Below are 16,024 nucleotides of genomic sequence, written 5' to 3'. Positions count from 1 at the left end.
CAGTGAGAGCTTTACCTTTGCTAGCTTGCCTTTAGAGAAGAGCAGAACAATTATTATGAGGCACCCTATTGGTATATAAAGAAAATAAAGATAGCCGCCTTCAAATCGAAGCTAGATTTATCGTACGCTGATATACTGCGAGTAGAATTTGGTTCATGTGATGGTTTGAATTGTTTATCGCTGCTTGCGATTATAAGTATCGCAAGTTGTGCCTATGGTCCATCGCCGAACTTTCAAGTTCAATATCTAGGACTCAACCGTCTAATACGAGTGAATAACTGCCTCTTTAACGACCAGATATGTTAAGCGTGTTTTCGTATGTTTAGGCCTCCTTCCGAAGACATACTCTAGCAATACATGTCCAACATATACCCTCAACGTTTGTATTTCTCGCTTGCATTGCGACTTGTGTTATATCCGCTTTTTACGGTAAACTACAACGAGTCATTTAGTCCTGCCTTCTCTGTCTGCAACAACATCGACGACGACAAGACGCTTGCGGCTGCAACGAAGCACATTCCTTCGCGGTCCTCGTCATCGTCGACGTCCTATTCGTTCGGGTATCGCCGCTGAGCGACTGTTTCCTAATCACGCACGTCTGCTACTGCCCACCCTACACCGCAATACCAGGAGTCGCATGGCACCGCGAGCAAGAGACGATGCCAACTCCTGGTGACGATGAATCGGTGCCTGCATTCCGACTGCTTAAGACCATCCTCTTGATGAGCTCTATCCTCAGGCCGGAATTGGTCAGTGTGAGAGCAGGCCAAGTTGAAGATTAGAAAGTGTGCCCCTATGGTATATGCGGACGGACCGAAGCAGCAGGAGTGAATGGATATCATCTTATTAATGCTGCCAATCACTATTAGGTTTATTATTAGGACGGTAACGTCTACTAGGGCTAGGGTGACGCAGTGTTTGCTACGCTGCTGTTGCTGCCAGTACTACTCTTGTTACTATCAGTAAGCATGAGCCCGCGTTGATACTTTGATATCGATGCAGAAGTCATAGAAACGAGTATGAAATTCCATTGGAGAAAGCCTCTGAGAAGGAGGATGCAACGCAACTGTCGACATCTTAGATGGTCGTCATGCTGGGGTACTTGTCGACGTTGATGGTGGGTACTAACCCATCGTGACGGCATCCACGCAAGAGCCAAATTATTGGTGCGCACTGATTGCTGGGCACTGGCTGAATCTGATGACTACTAGCCGTATAGCTTATGGAGTGATGAAGATTGCACTCGTAAGAGGCTGCCAAATACATAGATATAACGAAGAAATGTGCGCCAATATTATATTAGTATAGACGTAGGTGTCGAAAGCCTGAAGTCACAATCGAGTAACATTTATTGTCTAGCAAGGTAAAGTTGATAAACAAAGAAATATTGAATCAATGCAGTTTATTGATGACCGTATTTCGTTCGGGCACACACATCGTGCCGAATGATTTGTATCTTTTAAACTGTTTTAAAAATTACAATTTTTTTTAAACGAATTTTAAACGTAATCTTGAGGAATAAGGCGTTTGATTTTTCAACTTAGTTCGCGCTACTTACGAAAAAAATCATTTTTACACACAGAAAATTACCCACAGCTGCTGACCCCCCAATAACTGTATCTGCGATTTCATTGCGGAAACAGACACGTATTGGTGTGCAAATGTCTCAGTTTGCTAATAAAAATGTGCCATCCATTAAATTCCGTATAAATGAGCGGTTTTACACTCCGAGACACCGAGGGATACCTGCTTCCGTCTATCCCTACGGCGAATTTAGCTAGCTCTCACTGTACAATTCTTAAACAATGCTTAGCTAATAGTTAACATCATTAAGCTATAATATCGAACGGTAACGGGTCATCTCACTATTTTAAGGTGATCCTCAGATAAGTACAATGAGCCAAGTAGTGAAGACTATCGCTCTCACACGTTCTTAATAGATGAGAACACCTTGAGCACTGCGTGACCTCTACTACTAGTGGCGCCATATTCATCGATAGCACGCTGAATACGTGTTTTCAGACACGGGCAAAGTATTATTTAAGGTTTAAACAGTACCTTCCATTTATTGTGCTTCACTGAATGCTAACTCCTCACGACAGCGATAGTTGGCCTCGATTACGCAGGTGAGCTTTTCTCCGTCCGTTTTGTTTGCGCGACAAGTGAAGAACGCTTGTGCGATTTAACGTTGCCACATTCGACTTCGTATACCAAAGAGGCAATTTCAGGCTTATCGTAGGTTGCTTGTTAGTACAGGCACTTTTTTCGGTCAATTTTAAAGGAAATAAGACTTTGTTCATTCTGATTAGCTTGTCTTTCGCTGGTAGAATGAAGCTGCGTTATACTCCATATACATTTTATTCGTGTCTTATTTAGGCCACTGCAGGGTGGGATGCCCATAGCTGAGACCTCGTTAGCCCTCCCACCAATTATATTAGACCTTACACTTGGGCTATATGATTTATTTACTACTCTACTAGAAAAATTAACAGTAGAGTTATTAGTTAGTTATTCCGGATGCTAGATTATTCTATATTCTTTTCACAAAACGTTCCATTTAACTAATGTAGAAGTGACTTATACGCTGCACAATATTTATTATAATGAGCTTTCGTCAAATACTAAGCAGCACAATTACAAAACCTCATTTGCGCGTCCAATATGGCTAAATCGAATGTGATATAATATCACGATAACAAGACCCCGACAAAATTTCGCTGGATTCGTCCCATTTTCCGTGAAACGTGGGTTTATCAAACACTCCCATTAGAGATAAATTGGCACCTTACAGCCAGTTCTCAGTCAGCCGTAGAAGTATAGTAATAACAACAAGCTTACGCGAACCTGACAAACAATTTTCCAAGCGATCGTGTATAATGAAGCTCTCGATTCAACGTTAATTGAGGATTGTTCCTAATATAGGTCGGTGACTCAAAAAAAAAGACACGAGTACTAAAGATCGAAAAGGCTAAGATTAGCATGGATAGGTAGAGTCTTTGATGGTCCTATCTGTTGAGTATCATGCGCATTAAGGTAAGCAATCTAAAGGAATATATCACTGTGTATTAAGGCAAAAGTGGCCTACACCTCTAGCTAGCAATAGGCCGCCCGACGGACTCCGTAGTTTCAATTTTCAACTTACCGTGGAACACGTCGGATAAACGACTCCTGTAAGCCCGCACAACTAAATAGCATACATTTGTTCTTGATGGCCCTATTTGCTTATGTATTTTTGATATAGGAGCAGAAGCTTCAACAAACTTCAGTTAGGCGACGTCTAACCGCGCCTGAGGTTTGAATCTGTTAGATGTATAGATAGGCAAAATCTAAATCCTGAGTACATAGGTTTTTCATAACGAGTCCTTTTCTTAGATATTCCTACAGTGCTACATAACGCTAGGCAGTGCGTACTGACAAGAGATGCTTTTTTTAGTAGTAACATAGCAAGACAAAACCTTATCGTATCTCCTGTCAGTTGCTCAATAAAAACACTTGAATAGGGCTTGAATCAACAGCCGATTGAGCCTCAGGACTTGTGTGCATATATATGTATATACTATACTGGACAGGATGATATCTCTATATAATAAAGTATGGAACGCACCACCACATAACTAATCGCAATAAACACAGATCTCCCTCCTATCATCTATGTTCCACTCGTCTAATTTAGATATTCACACAAACACAACCACTCGGATTCTATAGGAATTAGACATACTGCTTCATGTCTAAATCTAGTGCTAGATCAATTTATCTAGAGATCTGTAGACGTTGTTGTCACCGAGATGTTATGCTCGACATAATAGAAACATAAAACATCTCGACCAAATTAGACAGCTCAGGATCCGCGTAGACCCATACGTTGGTGGTGTGCCTAACTCTGAACCTTTTCTTGTTACCCAGCAGTTAATTGGCCTGATGTGCGTTCACAGCGCTCGGTATAGCCCGAAACGCGATAGTTTTCAGGTTATAGAATAAATTATGAAGCGGCCATACCAGCCATTATAAAGAAGTTTGCTAAGACAGAATTACACAAGATCTCTCGATATTCTCAGAGTACTGTAATCATGTGCTTTTAACTTAAACGTACTTTAGAACAACAAGAGAACATTTAACACATTTTTAGACGATTTATAGCTATATAGTTTACATTTGCAGCTAAATCATGATACATATCATGATTTAGCTGTAAATGTAAACATAATCGAGTTAAGTTGCCTCAAACAGTAACAACTTACTTGAAAGACATGTTTTGAAGTTCTCAAACACCAACATTTTCCGACAGTCCGAGCATATTACTAGTATTTCTAATGAGTACTTCATTTTTCCAGCGTAACATTTATGCCAAATTCACTTTTTGCATTAAGCCGGTTGTGAATTAAATTTGAAAACAATTCTCTAGCCTCCGCACTATAATTATAGTGCGGAGGCTAGGGAGCACATTTAAAATTCAATTTTAATCCTGTAAGCAAATTAAAGTGAATAGTCCTGTGAAGCAATTTAGCTATAAATAGCCATAACGCCAAAGATCAACTGAATCAGGGATGCCTCGTTTCTTTTACATAGATGGCGAGCTTTTTTATGGCGGCGAAAATGCCAGACTCAGTAGTGAAATTAAGGGAAAGAAGTTTTGATGATACAGCTGTTTATAGAAAAAAAAACCTCTATAAACATCATGTACATGCGGTAACCGATAAAGAGAAATATCCTGAAAGCAGTCAATAGTTATGATCTGCATTTCGTTTTTAATTAGATGAGGTTTTATTTACATTAGCGCAAGGTTAAGACTTACCGATGAATCCTCGCTATGCCAGCACACGCATCTTGAAAGAGTACGCATTTTTGTCTAGTTGTTCTGAAAAGTGCGGGGTCTACAACGGCGCCCTCTACGGCTTCACTAGAGACCTCTGATGGCCTTCGGGCGCAGTGAGGGAAAAACGTTTGGCGGGTATTGATTAAGCGCTTTAGTGGAGGGGAGAACCCACATCGAACAGCGAAAAATCATTCTAAGGAAAGAGAGTTGGTTTGGGTGTGTGTTAGATCAAAAAGAGCTATCGGAACAGAATGTCGATTGAGCATTGGGGTAGCGGTATGTATCGAATGTCAGCGCGCCGTCTACAAGCGAGTGAGGCAGACGAACAAATCGACTCTGAAGTGCTCAGGAGACAAAGCTGGGGGAACGAATGGGTGGTATCCGACGTTCTCGCCTTAATCGAGGCACAGCGTTCATGTATGTTTGATACGCTTGAGTACGTTTGCGCGCTGTTTGTTCTCAGGATACGCTTGATATACTGATCTGAGTTCACAATGTGCGAGGTTGTTCTACTCATCAAAAAAATTCTAAAGGTAGATTAATACTTTAAATCCGAATTAATACTATTCTGGATAGAAACTATTATAATCCTAATTAAAAGAGAATTGTCGGCTCCTGCACGAGACTATACAGAAAACTGACTACAATGGAAGATTTAAAAGTTATTGAAGTTTGCAAATCAATAGCTGCCCGTTATCAGCAGTATATTGGTCAAAACAATAATATACGTGAATATCCGTGCTTTAGTTACTACGTTAAATGACACGTTTCCAGTAAGCTCTTTTGCAATTTGTACATTAATTATATATAGATAAAAATTTAATAATTTTACCTGAACCATCTTCATATATATACGAAACGCTATCTATAGCTTGCATGCATACCCGCTGCAAGACCCCTGATGTTTTCCGTTACACCGTACGTATATATAGAATGTATTCAATCTTGTTGCGCGTCCTCATATTTCCATCGGAAAGAACAGGTCTAGTCCCATATGTGCATCCTAATCAAGTCCAATAAACCACAACGATCAATATCACTGAATCAGATATCATTTACGAACCCCATAATCCGCGAGCCATAGGCCAGTTTTCTTCCTTGAGAACTGCGGTCCAGTTGAGGCTTAGTATTATGAACGCAACCGTGTTGTTATTAATACGACCAGAGAAAACTCCTAACGTTAGATCACGCGAAGAGAATTCAAGTGGCCTTATTTGAAATCACACCTTCACGCTAATGCAAAAATCGTTTATATAGATTAATGTATATGAATATATATATATATATATATCTATATATGGTTGTCGGTGGGTTTCTGCACAGTACTACGATAGTCTCTAGGTTGGGTTCCGCTTAGCATATGTAATAAACACCATATGAATCTGTGTATTTTTAAAAAAAGCCATGCTTAGTATTTAAGTTTAAGGAGTATGAACCATAGCGAGGATGCTAAGCGTGTCAGCTTGCTAGTTCAGAGGCAATAACATTTAGCGTCGTAGGTACGAATGTCTTCTTTCTTCTAGAACGCTACGATTTTCTGCAGGCTTGAACATATCCATTGTTGTTGTGAATTATTCGTTAGGAGCTTCTCGCGTTGGTGGGTGGAATGATCCGAGGGGGAGGAATTCTGAGGTGTGTCACGAGCGTGTGAAGTTTGAATAGGATCAAAGTGCGATCGTCGAGGAAAATCGCCTTGCACCGGAGGGACAGGCCGAACATTTGTTGGTTCCCAGCAACTGCCAGAATCGTAGTAATTGACTCGAACGAGAACCCTGCTCGATCGTTTGTGGTGATCTGGAGCTGCTGGGAGGCGCTGTGTGCGATCCAACGACTGCTCGGCTTAGGCAGGGCCTTGCATGATGTGCGAATGATTGACTAGGATCGTAATCATATTAGAAAGCTCCCCAATAAGATACTCAATATGTGCAACCCACCGAGCACTTAACGCTATGCTACCTGCACTGTACGCAAAAAATGGTCATAGTACTTCTAAAGTAACTTCAGAGAGGCTATACGCCATCGGTGCGTAGCGCTTCCAATGTAACTCTGCGAATCAGATGGTAATGAAAAAACGAAAGGCCAATGGTGTTGATCATTCCTCTGACAGCTGGAAGACATTTTCGTCCACTAGAAATTGCTATTAAGGGAATTTTTCAGCTATTGTTACAACCACTTTGCTGTCGATAGCTTTTTTGTTCGAAGAGTCTATATACCAGAATATCATTTGGGATTCATATATTTCAGTGTCCTTTTTCTAGATAAGAGGAAAGGAAGAGATATACGTCTACCCTGCCTTTTGGGCATTAGCTTCAGCACTACCACGAGCTGCAAAGAGGAAATGATAAAAACATGGGGTATTTCCATTGTGAATATAGCGTTCAGTTTGTTGACATATCAGTTAGCAGGGATCAAGCCAGCCACCTCGACGGTGAGGTCCCGCGAATCGACCAAGCTTCTAGTGAGCTAACGGTTTCTTGTTTGGTGAAGCCTGGCGAGGGGTTGCTGCTGTAGTCCAGAGGCTGAAGCTGCTTCTGACAGGAGACTAAGGAGAACCACTGTGGAACTCAAACTCGGAGATTTGGTGAGTCAGTAAACGGCGTATTAGGTCAATATATGAAAGGGGTTAATTTGAGGACCGACTTGCACTATTTCTGTAGCCTCATCGAGGCATGCTTGCAATGTTTGATCCAGCAAACTGGACCGGTGAAAGCTCGACGAGACGCGATAATCGTGTACACGATCTATCTAGTTCTAAGGGTTTGCCGGCTCTACTCTCTCATGCCATATTTGAGAACCGTTGCTCCGACTCCGACTCCGACGCGTTAAAATCAAGAGTACAAAGAGTATGGTTAAAGCTTGCGCTCTATATAAGAAGTAAGATTTAGACTGAAACAGCGAGCTGGTTAAAATTCATTATCATTATTTAAATTATATTGTGGTACTTGAAAACGCAAGCCGTTAGCCGTCCACTGTGCAACTCGAGAATCTTACATGCAACCAATGAGCAGAGCTTCAGTGATCCGCAAAAGAAAACGCAAGCCGTTAGCCGTCCACTGTGCAACTCGAGAATCTTACATGCAACGAATGAGCAGAGCTTCAGTGATCCGCAAAATGGCATTGCGACCCCAACTGCTCCAAACGAGAACGCGAACGGTACATGGACAATTATGAGACTACGAGTTGCGTGAATGAAGATATTAGGGCACGTTAGCATTTACAATAGACCTACCAAAGATTCCGTTAAAGCTCCGCGCTGTCTACAAGTTTTGATAAATTCATGGCCCAACAACCTCCAGACTAACTCGCTAAGAGTCGTCGCTAAACTCTGACTTCCTTTGGAGATGGGAACATCCTAAGGTGTTTTGCTGCCGTTCAGAAGCTGCGCGCTGCTGTTTAACATCACACAAAAGCCATCTGCTCTATATTATAATGGTAGCACTTTTCGCGACCGGCTGCCGTTCAGCACCGTGAAGGCGTCCACTCAGTGAGTATAAAAGTGAGTTTCACTTGGGCTTCAAGCTGCCTACCGGAGGATTGCGCCAGGTTCCTATTTAAGCGCTTACAATATTTCTGCTTAGCTCGAAAACTTTGACAAAATAACTCGTCTAATTATATCAAAGTGTTCATAGCGCTCGTTGGGTGTCAAGCACAAAGGCAGAGCGGGGATGTGCGTTGTATTACGTTAATACTGCGTCAGGATGAAGAAATACAAAACGATGTAGTAGATAGGAGTGAAGTTATTGAAGTTGAGCGTCTTTCGAACTTTAACTTCAAAGGAAGTGGGTAAGATGAAGTGGTCAAGTTATCACCCACACGCCAGCATCAAGCACTCAAAGAGCAAGCTTGTCGTCGACGCGAAGTTTTGTCATTCCGCAAAGCATGATATTGGAGGCACTCCCCTATAAATATAACAACGCTATTTACAGCCTTTGAACTAACGCAGTACTAGCGTATAATTTGAGATGAGAAAGCACTTGACACAGCGTCTTACAGAACGCAAATACTGTGAACGACTGATTGTTGACTTTGTTTCAGCTCAGACTATGGATTTGCGCTATGGCAAAGCGGTGAAGAGATCAAAGCGTGGCTATTTTTTGAGGATCCTCAATGAAACTATCGTTTCGTTCACTGGGAGATTACTGCCACTGTAGTTTTTATTAGGGTATAGTTGAGGAAATTGTTTGTAGGCATAAATATTACAGTACGGTTAGCAACGGAGTCATCAGCATTTAGCTGAGTGCTTATATTCAATGAATTAAATTCTGATTGTTGACGGATGGGGACGAGTCGTGAAAAAGGACCAACTGCATCTGTCATTATTTCGAAAAGCCGAGCATGCGTATGATCATTCGTCGACGTAGGAACACGAATATGGTTACGTCTTAAATGTGACAAAGATATAACAGTGACATATTTACTATAGGCAAAATAGCGTTGTTATAATATACATGCACATATCTGTCGCAAACCCAATGACGATTGTGCCCAACAAAGAAAGAACCGGTGTTTGTATGATTCAGCCCGGGAGAGAGTGACGCTGAAATGGGGCATCTGCCTATTAATTAAAGCAAAATAAACATGATGGCTGTGGTCTGAGGACGGTTAAGTATCTGGATGAAAATCGTATGACCAATATGCTTTTGAGTAATGTAAATCGGCCAGCTTTGGCCTCTAACGGCATTGCGAGAAACCGCTTACGTGTTACACTGTAGAATGTATGCGTTATGTTATGTGATCGGTTTTAATCGGTCGCTGTTATTACGTTACGGTACTTCCTATAAATTTAGTGAATTGTAAACGCTGATTAACACATTAGTTAAAATTGCAATGAATAGCAATAGACAATTAGAAAACGTAGTTCCTCCATACAATATGTTTCAAAACCAAAACTATGTTCTAGCTTATCGGTCCAGATCTATATAGTTTAGGTATCTATGATACATTACATACATATTGATTTCGCACTGTAATGAGATAGTTCTCATGGGTCTATGTGGTTTACGCTACGCAGACATAAGTAAACAATGGAGAGCTATCAAGTCTTCGTGAGGGCGTAAAAGAGCGCCTTATTTGATGAGCGAATTAGTCGATGCTTAACAACCGACCGTATAAACAATGTCATCTCATTCTGTCGCTTAAGCCTAAAACGACGGACTGTAAGCGATCGTTCGCTGTTCGAGTGCATACGTGTTGAGCTTCAGCTGTGCCAAGTTGCCAGGCTTGACAGGACCTGTATATCCGAAATTCGGGAACGTTCGGACGGACCCAGCAGAATTCAACCGACGATATAGCTCTTCACGGCCGAACTCGCAGCGATTAGCTGACTCATCCTGTGTGTGCTTCTACTTACTGGGGAGTTAATAACGTCGCGTAGTGCTGGTAATGCTTCCGATACGTGAGAACGCGATGGTTAGTAGAGGCTCTGCTGGGTGAGCTGCCGAGTGTGATAGCAGGTGACCTGTACTATCGGCCTACGAGCACAGACCTGTCTGAGAGGACCCAAGGGGATATTGCTTGACCGCTTGCCTGTTGGAAAGCCCATCCGATCAACGCCTGACCGCAGGGCGTCTTGAAAACAGTTGCCTCCACGACACATATTGACGATGTTTAATCTTATGACACCGCTATTAGCACAAATGGTATTACTTTCCCGCCCCAGAGCAACCCGTTGCCCGTTAGTCAGCGAGTCTCTATTATTGTCAACCCAGTTAGGTGTGGTCTAACAATGACCGACCCCTTTCTTCAGCACGCCTATTCTTCCAGGCACTGCGACTAGTGCCCTCACAGGAAACCATACGGCCGCAGTATTCTGTCCGCTTTCAGACAGTGTAAATTTGGCCGTGCATGCATTAACGTAGATAGTGTCAAAAATTGACTATGGCATATATACTGGATTACTAAAAGTAGCAAACTCAGTAAACAGAATGTGGATGAACTATAAAAACACGTTGAAATATTCTACGTTTATTTTGATCCACTTAAGACATCTGTAGTACAGTTTAGGAAACAAAAAGAAAAGAAATTTGTCCTACAGCCGAGACAGGCTTAAATTTTAGCCTGTGTTAACAAGTTGGCAAAAACCTGTTCCTAATACAAAAAATAGACGACTACGTGGCCACTAGAAAACTTCAATCGAATATATTTTATTGTGTAAGTTTAAGGATTTAGCCAATTTACTTATATCCAATGTACAAAATCATAATGACAATCAACGTTCAGGGAAATATGATGTCTTTTTCCAGGGCATCTGTTCCTTTTCTAGGCTGTTCGCGGCACACAACTGTTATAGTGTTTACGGAAAATGCGATACCAATAATAAGTTAAAGCAACTTATCGAGGTACAAACAAATCGGGACAGTAAACAATGTATGACGTTTTCCTTCTCCAAAAACAGAGGGATACCATTCAAAAATACGTAGGCCTTTATAGGTACGCGTAAAATTAAAATCATCAAACGCATTTTCTCTCTCAGCCTACCGCCTATTAATCTTTCGTATCAAAGAGCGTAATGTCACGGGCTTTCCCGCTCATACAGAACTACAACTATCTATTAATTCTCGTAGAATTTTTTTAAGAGCAGTGATTTATGCCAGCTGGTCGTTTTTTTCATCCAACCTTATGCACACTGTGCTTTAGTGCGATTGTATAGCCTAGCGTTATAATAGTCAAACTGCTCACACCAAATTTGTCGTCTTAGCAATGACAGTGCATCTAATCGCCCTGTGGTAATTCCAGCATTCGACCATCCGAACGGAGACCATGAATAGTGTCCGAAATAGAGGGAACAAACGAAAATGTTGCAACCTTTCTACTCGATCAAGCAAAATCGTCAGAGCTTCTGGGTGACACATTGGATGACAGCTTACCCGCTCTCTTCAAGCTCTCTCTTACCGACCGTCGATCATGCATACGACTGTCTATTCATACAGGTTAACTGGAACTTGCACAGTTGACGAAGTAAGGGTAACTGGCAAAATGAAGGTCACGAATGTTGCTGCTGCTTCAGCGAGTGCGCGTGACAAAAACCCAGTCGAGTTCATTGTTGTCTTTAGCGCAAGCCAAAAGGTAAGCGGATAGATGGACTGAAGCCCCTCAAGGACTGAAGAGGGCGATGTTGAAGAGTACTGATAGCGACCAGATAGATGCGACCTGACATGACGGCAATAAACAGTTTTGCAACAGTCGACAAATAAAGATGAGTTCTTAACGCGACCACTGTGACAACACGTGTGAACGGCCGTTCACCAAATAATAAAGTGCCAATTCAAACGGACTATCGATTGATAATGCTAAATACGAAAGATAACGAATGAACGATAGCGCGGCCAAATTAGTAATTATATCATAACAGAAAAAATGTCAAGCACCATTATATTTTCGTTACCTCTTTTTTTATTACTATTTATTTTGACATCTCTGAATTTCGATAGCTGCATTTGAACCAATGATCATTGTCTTCTTCAGCCACAGCTTTATACCAGAAAAACTGTACAAGTTTTTATTGCCGTAAATAGTGAAGGGAAGCCATGTATAGGGTAATTTCAAAAGCAGCCGCTTGTTTCAAAAAATAGGTTCGCATAAAATGCCAAAAATTTCCGACAGCAAAAAGGGTAAAAGATCTTTGCTCGATAGCATGATGCAGGCCCCTCTCACTGTTCTTCTAGAGTTTTGTACTGGTCCATCAAGTCAGAGGTATTTATGCCGTTTAAGACAATGCGTGGATAAATGCTTTTTGGAAAAAAAGTAATTTTTAAGAATTTGTGGAAAAAATGGATAAACGTGATTCTTTCTTACACTCATATAACGTCACGTCGTACAAATAAAGCCAATTGAATACAAGAAGCAGAACTCTGTTCTACATACGTCAATAAAAAGAGGTTGTTTTTCTGAAAGAAACGTGATGAACACACTTCTACACTTACTTTTCTTCTTGTTCAGCATTCCTTCGTGCAAAGTACCGTGCTCCCGAGTATACGGAAAACAGTGAGGCTGATTGTAGCATCTACGCTTACGGAAAAACATTTCCAAGAAAAACACGTCCTGTAGGTCACCTGTTCTTTAGCTGCGGACGAAATTACTTGCGAACACACCGGCAGTGATACCAAAGATCGATTTTGGAATATGTGTTTCCTTTACTTAAAAAAATCGCCAATTGAACCATTTCTCTTTACTTCAGCGTCTTTTGCTAACAGTCCTCTATTGCAACACGGTTTCATGATCAGCATTACCATTATCGCTCTTGTTATGGACGGCGTCGTTGTCGGCAAGTCACGTATTAAAAGTTTCAGTTTTAGCCGACGTTGCCGTTCGCCTGTTATTTGCTCAACGCAACAGTGCCTGGAACGGAAGTCTTTTTCCTCTAAAGTTAGGTTTACTGTCGTCACAAGGGGCGTCGTAGAAGCGTTTGTACGTCTCTCCGATCCCATGGGACATCTATTTTGAACTTGCTGCGGTTGAACTCTTAAAGGCTGGCGTTTGGAAGCTACCCAAGGGGATCTTGCCCCAGGTTGGTAAGATTCTCTTTAGTTTCCCTTGCGACTTCTACCGTACCGAGGTCGTATCCCTAGGGTTTGAATTGCTCTTGTCCACGACTTTCGCCCTCTCTCGACTTTTACCCTAGAGGCAGTGTTCTGTTTTTCGTCTTCGCAGGACGTTTCACTTCCGGAGGCAGCTGAGGTGCTTCTATCTGTGTACCTCTGTCTTTTCCAGCATTGCCGCAACCACCTTACCGCCGCTGCCAATCACGTGCTCGCTCGGTCGACGGCGGTCCTTTCCTCTTGGCCGGTCAATTTGAAATTCAAACGCGTCTGCCGCCACGATCGCGACCGCTGGTGCTCGCTTCTACCAATGCGCCGTTCGGTCCGACGCCCTACAATTCTTCAAAATTCACGGTACACCGTCACCATTTTCTCCCCTCGCCCGACGCTCAGCTCTCTCTCACCCCCCTATTATTCGTTGTTCGGCAGTAGTATTACTGCTGTAGCTGCCATGCATCGACTGAGATGCATTGCATTATCCACTGATCAGTTCTAGTCTACCCAATGCAGTACTAGTAGTAGTTTCTTGTCAGAATGAGGTGACGCTCTGCGACGCCTGTGACACTCGTATTACTGCAAGACACATTGTCTTGATGGAACAGCATTGTCTGTCCCATATAAAACTGGAAATGACACACACTTATCCTTCGCGAGCCATGTAACTCGCATCGCAGTGGCAAGGTGGATGTTTTTGCGCCGAAAATCACAGTTCCTAGGAATTGCAACAAAATTTCTATGATCAGCTTGCTTATCAAACTATATAAACACGGCATGCGACAAAAATTTAATCCAAAAGTGTCAGTGTACGAAAAGAAATTAGTAAGAAATAGGTTTGAGTCAACAATCGCAACTATTAACAACGATAGAAAAATACAGCGAAGCAATTCTTAACTGTGAAGACTATCAAAACCCTCACACAAGGGGAACGAAGCATCAGTGGAGGAGTAAATTGTACTACCGATATATGAAAGAGATGCTGGATATCAGGAACAAATTCATCAAAACTTAACCCAAATAAGCGAAGCATGCAAAGGCATGCCACGAGAAACAACAAGTCTATGGGGTGTGGAATTAATAGAATTAATATATAGTTTGCACGAAACACAGCAGGCTGATTCAGTTTTATCGAACATACAAAAAAAAAACGTTAGATACTCAATTGGTGATAATGAAAATTACCTCGTATCAATAAGGCTTTCGGTCAGAATTGGTGGTAACGAAATTTCCGACTGTTTGAACTTTCCTTGATCTTTAAATAACATTGGAAATGAATAGACATGTTTTGTGAGCATAAGCAGCATAGATGAGCTTGAAAGATCGGTTCGTTTTAGAAAAACGTTCAGCCGTCCATGCCATTAGGACGAGATGACACATTGGTTAATACCCTAATTGTTCCTAAAGTTGTGAAAACTAAAACCGACGCAAATCATGTGAAGTTACGTATCAGGCTAAGAACTAGGACCACTGTGACGTACGTAGCTTTTGAATGCAACGAACAAACTTTTCAGTTTGATTATTGTACCAATACTTGCTTCTCTAATCATTAATGCACATTTCAGCCAAATATTTGCCCTACTAGGCAAACTTAGCCCCATTTCACAGCTCGTTGGTAGTTGCACCGTTGTTTAAAGCTGAATCTCGTTGTTTCGATTTGAATAGATGGAAACAGTTATTCGTATAATTGTGCTCAGCTACCTATTTGAAGCGGCAACATTTTTCCTAGTCAACGGATCATAATAGCAGCTGCGCACCTGAAGTCAGGCCCTCGAGCCTGTGACTAGTCCAGGCCTGAATACGATTGTCTACGACACTAAGTGATCTCGCAGTTACAGATTTGTTATAAAACGCTCGTAGAATAATGGCAATAACATGGGAAACTAAGCAAGATTTTTGTTTTCGACATGTTCGATCCCCATTTCCGTTTGAAGTGTGCAGCGAGTTCGGCTTCAAACAAAAGGTATTTGTAGATGACTAGAATGGTAGCGCAAATTCAGTCATACTTACTTGGTGCCGGACCATCCGTGATCAAGAAGGCGGAGGTTCCAGGAGGAGGCCTACCCATTGCACTAAGGGTGGGCTGATCCCTGTCACGTTCCAAAGAGGGATAGATGGGGCATGTAATTTTTCGTCGAGGGGATTTGCGTTCGCGCAATCCCGCGCCGCTTTTCCGTGCAAAAAATATTATTCTGGGCTAACACATGTGTGAATCGCTAAATGTCTGCGGCGTTTGCGATGGACGTTTGCAATGTGTTTAGTAATTGTAAAACAGTATAGACAATTTTATTGTGAAATAGTAGGATTATAGGGTTTGTTACGTTGAACAGTTCAGCCACCTCCATTTCGTGTTACAAATTTAGCTGACATGTGTGTTCCCGGTAGATTGGAGCCTCACAAAAACTTTAATAAATGTACACTAGTAGCAATAAGCTACATAATAAATTTGCAGGCCGTATTCTTGTACAATTTTCACCTATTTTGTATTAGTTACGTAATTAATTTGTTTAGTTGCTGTTGCCTTCAAACCTGTCAAGAGACTGCTCTAGGACCCGTTTCACCTCTACCTTTAAAATATCTAATTAAAACCGTGACAGACATGCTGCAATTGTCCATTATGATGGCTTCGTAGGGGCTGGAAGACACGCCGCCTCTAACATGCGGCGTCACAGCTCCG

At 41.8% G+C, this 16,024-nt stretch overlaps 1 non-coding gene across 1 annotated transcript; it reads left to right on the top strand.

Moving 5' to 3' along the window:
• The first annotated feature begins 15,349 nt into the window (after positions 1-15,349).
• LOC147752064 (U1 spliceosomal RNA) lies at positions 15,350-15,511 on the top strand. Its single transcript, XR_015315115.1, has one exon. It is a non-coding gene; the product is annotated as a U1 spliceosomal RNA (small nuclear RNA).
• The last annotated feature ends 513 nt before the right edge of the window (positions 15,512-16,024 follow it).

This window comes from Varroa jacobsoni, unplaced genomic scaffold (assembly GCF_002532875.2).
Source record: "Varroa jacobsoni isolate VJ856 unplaced genomic scaffold, vjacob_1.0 contig00183, whole genome shotgun sequence".
NCBI lineage: Eukaryota > Metazoa > Arthropoda > Arachnida > Mesostigmata > Varroidae > Varroa > Varroa jacobsoni.
This window is presented reverse-complemented; position numbering and strand designations above follow the sequence as displayed.